The following is an 8,346-nucleotide window of genomic DNA, read 5'->3' on the forward strand; positions in this document are numbered from 1 at the left end:
ACAGGAAAAGAAGGGACATCAGGAATAAAGCAGGTGTATGGAATGGTTGGTATGTCCCGTTAGGAATAGCCTCCTCTTTTGACAAGAGAATAGAACAAGATGGCTCCAGATGATCATTTCTGAATATTTGATCAAAGATTTCATAGAACAATTCTGATCCTGGGGGGGGGGGGGCCGGGGATTTGAAACAGAATTTCAAATTCTCATAGATTCCAAGTTTTCTGGAGCCATGTATGTTAGAGGAATCCTTAGGATGATTGCCCCATTGCTTCTTGGCTTTTGGCCAAGATCAAGCATAGTATCTATTCTTATCAGTTTAATATCTGATCCGTCCTCTCTCCAAGGACAACATATTTAATGGATTTTTGGAGCAGGGAGATGGAATAGGAGCTTGCTCCATCCACTCCAAGCATCGGCCTGGTATTGCAGTACGACACAAAAAAAGAAAGAAAGAAAGAAAGAAATGATTGCCCTGAGCTATCTTTAAAACTTAAGTCAAAAATATCCTCTGAAATCTTAACACCAAACAGCAGTTTGGCTTCACTAGTAAAAAAAAAAGTCTTCCTTGAGCATAATACAATTTCAAAAACTACATGGAGTTAAAGTGATGACAGCAGAACCTTAGGGTGCAGTGAATTATGTGCATGGAAAAGAACAACAGAGACAAGGGGGTGAGAGTGCAATCAGCGTCCCTAGACGGCACATTCAGAAACCCAAAGTGGTATATGTATTGCTGTGCATATTTCCAACAACAGAAAAAATAAATAAAACTTCTAATGATAGAAAAGGAAGATGAGCAAAAGGAAGTGACAAAAAGAAAACAAATACATCGGTACATGGAATTCAACGACGTCACTATGGTTACATTAAACAGAAAACTGCAGTGTCATGGACAATGAGAGAGAGAACACAAAGTCCCAGCATCGGCAAGGATCTCACAGACATTCAAAAGGACAAAGTTATATTTGGGATAAATTGATTTGGACACTTTTGACAACTTAGGTTAAACATAAAATTTCTTGAAAATTTTAACTATCAAAACTCGCACTAAACCGTCCCAGGCTTCCTGGAGCCATGAAGGCTGGGTGAACGCCCTGAAATAGTTCCCCTGAGATTATCTTTAAATCTCAAACCCAAACGTCCTCTGATGGCAACACCTCTTAACACCACACAACTAGTAAGCAAAAAGAATCTGTCGAGCATGAGACTCTTGTAAGAACTAGGTACATGGGATCAAACTGAAACAGCTTGAAAAGTTAGGTAAAAACCATAGGCAATGAATTTATGTTTCTGGTGGAGGAAAAATCACAGAAAAGGATGAGAATGGTGACAACTGGAAGAATGTAATCAGTGTCATTAAGTGGTATGTAGAGAGAGGAATTATTGTAATAGAGTGTATTTTTCTGGGTACATTCTCAACAACAACAAAAGTAATTAAAAATAAAAACCAAACTCATTGCCGTCACGGTAATGTTGTTTCATGGTGACCCTCTGTGGGTTTCCTAGACTGTAGCTGTTTATTGGAGTAGAACGCCCAGTCTTTCTTTCTCCATGTAAAGTAAAGGGAGAGGAAAATATTGCTTTTAAAACTGTTATAAGCTAGAAATTCTGAATAACTACAGGTCTAAATTTGTTTATTTGTTATTTAAAATATACATACATGTACATATACACAAAGAACACTTTACCTTGCAAATATTAAAATTAGACATTTTTTAATTTGCTAATTTTCCTCTAAATTAGCTATATGTATATGCATATATAAAACCTTCAAAGTAATGAAACACTTTGTACCTTAAAAATTCTGGAAAAAAATGACTGGTTAAGGAAAAAAAGTAAATTAAATAGTATGAACAAAATATTCTGTCTAGACTCCATGTTTACAACTTAATTTCAGGAAGAACCTCATATTTTCACAAAACCACATAGAGGCTACTCAGAATCTTATAATACTATTGTCCAGAGGAAATGTCATTGCTATAAAATAGTTTGGGGACAATTATTTCATATGAAGGGGTACCTCCTTCCCCCAAAAAATGGTTAAAAGCTCCTCTGGGTGGATCTTTTGTAGTATGCATTTTCCCCACGAGGTGAGCATCAAGCAACAAGCAGAGTTAGTGCACTCAGTGGCATCGGCTTGGATGGTTCTCTCTGGTCACATTGAATTTTTTCATAAAAGCAGCTTTGCTCAAACCTCATTTTTTGTGATGGCCAATTTAAGAGAACAGCATGTGGCTGTGATATTTTGTTTCCTGCTCAGGAAAAATGCCACAGAAACTGTTGTGATGTTGAACACAGCTTCAAAGGACAGTGCTGTGGGGAAAACTCAAATGTATGAGCGGTCAACTTCCTGAACAGACGGAAATGTCAACTCTTGGTGAATTTGGAGTTCGTTCCACCAGGTCAGACTGTTAACCAAGCTTTCCATTTAGAGATTCTGAAAACATGGCATAACTATGTGCAACAAAAAGGTCTGGTTTGTGGCAGACAGGGAATTGGTTTTGCCACCACAAAAATGCATCTGCTCATGCAGCCATCTCAATGTGTCAGTTTTTGGCAAAAATCAGCATGCCTCTTGCCCCATTCATCTTACTCACCAGACCTCACTCTATGCCACTTCTTTTTGTTTCTGCAAATGAAAAGGGAAATGAAAGGATAGTGATTTGACAACATAGAGGAGTTTAAGAAAAAATGAGGGAGGTGCCATCAGCCATCCAGGCAGATGAGTTTGAAAAATGTTTCCCAAACAAAAATGTGTTGGTGAGGATGACGGATGTTGGAGCGGAGACCTAAAGCCCATCTGTAGACAACAGAGAACATCCCCCACAGAGGGGTCACAGGGTCAGTCAGTGTGCAGTAAAGCACCAATGGATCATGCCATATACCTCTGGTTACTTGAGGTTTCTTCACCCCCCACTATCATGACCCCAGTGCTGCTTCCCACTCTGGACTGGACCGGAACATGTACATTGGTATAGGCAAGAGATACAACTCACGACAACACGGAACCAGGAACAGGAATGGGAATAGGGACACCAAAAGGGTAGGGGAAAGTGGGGGGAGGTAGGGAGGCCGGAGATACCGATCACAATGAATGACACATAAGCACACCCCCCTAAGGGGGAGGAACAACAGAAACCAGAGGGGAAGTGAGACAGCAGTCGGTAAGATAGAAAAATAATAACAATCTATAATCTATCAAAGGGCCACAGGGGTGGGGGGAGGGCGGGGAGGAGCTGATCCCAAGGGCTCAATAGAAAGTAGATGTCTAGAAAAGAAAGAACAATGACAATACATGTACTAATACGTCTGATATAATCGATGTATGATTGTAAAAAGAGTTGTAAGAGCCTCCAATAAATTGATCTAAAAAAATGTTTCCAAGACTGGAATCACAGATTTGACAAATATATTAAGTGTAATGGAGAGTACTTTGAACATTTTAAGGTTGTTTTGTAAAAAAATGTAAATATATAGCTTTGAAAAAAATCCGTTTGGGGAGATGACCCTCTCATATAAAGTAGATTGCGTTGTTTGTGGGACCAATGAATTTACGTGGCTTATGCAACAGTACCACCAACCACGCTGTGAGACAAAGACAAGGCTTTCATTTCAGCTCCTGGAGGGATTACAGCCTGTGAGTCGGAATGCACCCAATGGCAGTGAGCCTGGATATTCGCTTTATGCTGTGGCACTGTGGGTTAGGCATTGAGCTGGCAACCACAGGGTCAAAAGTTCAAACTCACTAGTTGGTCCACAGAGAAAGATGAGGCTGTCTGCTCTTCTTGTACAAGTGTATAGTCTCAGATATCCTATGATGTCACTATGAATGAGAATAGACTTGGTGGCAGTGGGCTTGTGTTATAACTGGAAAATGGAATGGATGGTCGCTTTGGGTATCGTTTCAGTTTGGGGAAGACAACAATTTTTACAATGTATATATAAAAAGGTAGTGAGAGGATTATCATAGTTGTCACTTGGAGCATTATATTAAGTGGGGAAAGAGTGGTAGTGCCTAGATGGTGATTCAAAACGACAGTTTTGTTAAAACCTCTCTTAAACCACCCACAGGATCGCACAATTACCAGAGGTCCACCAAATAGTTAAATCCAGGAATCTTAGAAATTCTGAAAATCACAATCACTTATAGTAACAACAGTAACCATATTACAGGGATGAGTGGCATTTTTTGGATACTTACTATGTGTCAGATACTTTATGTTTATTATTTCATTAAAATCTCAAATTCTAAGACATTAGGCTTCCACTCAATTTCAATCTTACAGATGAAGAAATCAAGATTTAGAATGAAGAGTTAATATTCCCACAATTAGGTGGCATAATGGGTTATATGTTGGGCGGCTAACCACAAGGTCAGAAGTTCAAAACTGCCATCTGCTCTGCTAGAGAAAAAATGAAACTGTCTATTACTGTAAAGATTTACCGTGTTAGAAACCACAGGGCAGGTCTACCCTGTCCTGTAGCGCGCCTGTCGCTGTGAGTCAAAAATGACTCATGGAAGTGAGTTTTGTTTTCAGGAAGTGACTGAGTGGAGATCTCCATCCAGGCAGTCTTATTTTGAAGGTGACATGCTTACGCCCTCTTCTTATGTTCATGGCAAAGAGAAACGCATTTAAAAAGCAAGAGGAGCGAGCAAAGTGTACGACAGTTGATAGTCAATACAGTAGTGAAAAATGTTAGCTATGGTACTATAAAGTAAAATAAAAGTTTTAAGTTGTCTTAATCTCTTCTGGAACCAGGCCCCCAAAGTAAACACTGATAGAAGAGGAAGCGAGGTATAGATCACAATAACAGGATATGGGAAACACAGAGCTGAGGGTGTTCGTACTTTAAGACTCTACTAGTAAGTGATTCAAACTCAACGAGTACATTGTGATAAAACGAAATTTAAATCTAGTTCTATGTCTAGAATATGCATGAAATGAAAAAGACAGACTCTAAAAATCTCATGGACCTCTGGAACAAAAAAGGAAGAAGGAAATCAAAGGCAATGAAGAAACTAGTTTACAGGACAACTATCCACAGGAACCAGGACCGCATCTGCCCTGACACCAAAAGAACTAGATGGTGCCTGATTATCACTACTGAAAATTCTATTCAGGACCACAATAGATAGATCCTGATGTAATGGGAAAAGTATACAGCAGACACCAAAATTTCTAAAAAGAAAACAAACCCCAAAAAAGGAAAAACAGAACTACTGGGCTACATGCTGTGGAAGGACTCTCCAAAACTTTTGCCCCGAGGTACTCTTTAAACCATCTATTCATCAGCACTGACCCTGAGGTCAACATATAACAAATTGACTCAAAAATAATGAATATCCCCCATCTGTAAATTTTTAAAATTATGCATGTAAAACCAAACAGCCAACAATCATTTATAAAACAAAGATGAGACTACAAGGGGCCAAGGAAACAAGATTATTTGAAACAGAATAATCAGCACAGAAATAATGAGAATGTTAATGTATTGTGACGAATGCATCCCATATCACTGAACTTGTATAGAAATTGTTGAATGGGAATCTAAACTCTTCTGTAAACCTTCACTGAAAACACAATAAACTATTATTTTTAAATGGATTTATCCTTTAAGGCTGCATTATAGTGAATTACATGGCGAATGAAAGTAATGGAGCCATGTTACTATGTATTACCTTGAATGCAATGGGTCATTAATATTAATCTCTGTGTTGAGCATTCATTTTTCCCTGTTAGCAAACCTTAGCATCCAATATCCACTGAGATATTCAATAGTAGGAAGAAAGCATCTGGCTTTTGGGGGAATTGAAAAACATGACCTTATTAAAGATGACTCAAGACTCTGCTACCCTGGTCTACACTAAGGAAGAGATCTTCAATGTGATTTGTGATTGAAACATATTATTGGATAATTTTTTCAGGTGTAGTGAATACTTTTAAAATTAGATTTATGAATAGATAGGTTGAAAGATAATCATCAGATAGGTAGTGGGAAAATCAATACATTTCTCAGGCTATTTGCTATGAACAGTCAATATAAACTATCTTTTAAACACACAAAAGCAAACATCAGGGTGAACAAAAAGAATAAATTACATTCAATATTCCCATAAAAAATAATATTTTCATAATTTCATCAATGGTTTTCTCCAGTTACATAGGCAAAATATGATACGCTATGCCTGTAGATATTTCCCACTTTGTCGCCATCTTATGTAAAAAGTACTCTTTAATTCTGAATCTTTCAGTTGGCTCATTTTCCAAAAAGTTTCTTTCTCGTGGTGATTCAGAGCAGCATGGTTGCTGTATGGAACATAATATGACAAGATTGGCCATTAGTTTATTCCCTGAACTACCTTTGAGTAACTGACTTAATATGGTATTTACAATGGTACAATCAAGTGGGAAACCTCGCTTTTAACTACAGTGACTGCTGAGAGCAAAGATTACAGTCGTTTCCTCCCAGCTTTGGATTCATGAGCTTAAGTGGCAATTTGTTCCTCCTAGAATCAAGTGCCCCAAATAAAAGCTTATAAAGAGTATATTCTTCTTTGGACAACTGATTTTAAATATAATAAAAAGAATTCTTCTGTTTGCTTTACTGTTTTCCTTCCAGTCTCTATTACATTGTTCACCACACTCAGTCTCCATTAACTGTTCAATTTAAGATTCAATCAGAATTTTAATAGAGTTGACACAGTTCTTTGTTTATTAAGGGGTTTTCCTGAATGTTACTCTTCCAATCTCTATTTTTCAGTATCTAGTCAAATAGCCCAATTGTAATATCATCTGTTAAACTATATTTCTCTAGCCAGCCACAACTTGAAGAATTCTTATCTTCTAGCAATGGAACATATTTTTAATCAATTTACATTTTAATCCATTATGATTTACAACAGAATTCTCTTGGGGGCGGTTAGTAAAAAATGTGTATTTCTGCAATGGCTTGATGCAGAATATCTAGGAGTAAAGCAAGGTAAATTTCATTTTAATAACTCTCACAAAAGCATTTTAGACATATTAAAATGTGTAGATGTTTGAATGTAGATTCAACAATTTCTCAGCTGTAATACTGATTTAGTCACTTAGATTTTATAAAGAAAGGAAGAATAAAAATATTCCCAGCACAAGTAATATAGCAAATAAACTACAAATATGTTTCAAACTTATATTTGTTAACTCTAGATAATATGCAAGAGGCTTCAACAAAAGTGTGTGGAAAATGGAGTTAAAGATAATGATAGTTTTCCATGAACATTTTAAAGTCCAATATATTTTAATTTTCAAATAAAGAAGTAACCCATATTAATGTTGAAATGAAATGGAATGGTTATTATTGTTATTGGGTTATGAATGAAAATATGAAGTCCAGAGTCAACGAGCAATAAAATCATTAATTATTTATTATTTTTAAAAAATTATTTATTCTTCAACAAATATGAAAATCCTTCTACTAATTGTTAAAGATACAAAAATGAGCTTGACATATTTCTTCCAATAGGAAAGAAACTTAAAAAACAGATCTCCATGAATCAATGGCTTAATGCAGCAATAGACATGTGGAGCTTTTTTAGGGTAACAAAGAGAATGATCCCTGATTGAATGGAAGAAGGATGGTGTTAGGAAAAGCTTCCTAGATGTGACCTATGGAGCAAAATTGGGGATTAGGAATATTCTAGTCAAGGAAACCAATATGAACAAAGACATACAGAAAAAAATGGCAGGGTATGTATACTTAACTGTCAAGTCAACCAGTGACAATAAAGAGAAAAATGAAAGTCAGGGACTAGTTCAGAAACTTTAACTCATAGTGACTTTATATGGCAGTGTAGAACTACCCCTAAGGGTTCTTAGACAGTAACTCTCTACATAAGTAGAAAGCATCCTCTTATACCAATGAGTAAATATATTGTGTATTGTATTTAATAATTTATAGAATTTTCAATTCTTTCATTTTTGATCTTTCATATCCCACATTATTATGTTAATGTGTTCTTTTATACACAAGCAATAATAATATTCATAATAGATGTTTTATATCTTCATTTTCTAATTTCATCATATCTATCATTTCTTTTTTTTTGTTTTGTCTTTCCTCCTTTATTAATTTTTTTAAGCATTTTATTAGGGGCTCATACAACTCTTATCACAACCCATACATACATCAATTGTGTAAAGCACATTTTTACATTCATTGCCCTCATCATTTTCAAAACATTTACTCTCCACTTAAGCCCCTGGCATCAGGTCCTCATTTTCCCCCCTCCCTCCCTGCTCCCCCCTCCCTCATGAACCCTTGATAATTTATACATTATTTTGTCATATCTTACACTGTTTGACA

General features: G+C 36.4%; 1 non-coding gene across 1 annotated transcript; it reads left to right on the forward strand.

Moving 5' to 3' along the window:
- Positions 1 to 264: 264 nt before the first annotated feature.
- Positions 265 to 453, forward strand: LOC115869097. Its single transcript, XR_004045995.1, has one exon. It is a non-coding gene; the product is annotated as a U2 spliceosomal RNA (small nuclear RNA).
- The last annotated feature ends 7,893 nt before the right edge of the window (positions 454 to 8,346 follow it).

Source organism: Echinops telfairi, unplaced genomic scaffold (assembly GCF_000313985.2).
Source record: "Echinops telfairi isolate 266 unplaced genomic scaffold, ASM31398v2 ScPeMD7_1;HRSCAF=3_0, whole genome shotgun sequence".
NCBI classification, from domain to species: Eukaryota; Metazoa; Chordata; class Mammalia; order Afrosoricida; family Tenrecidae; genus Echinops; species Echinops telfairi.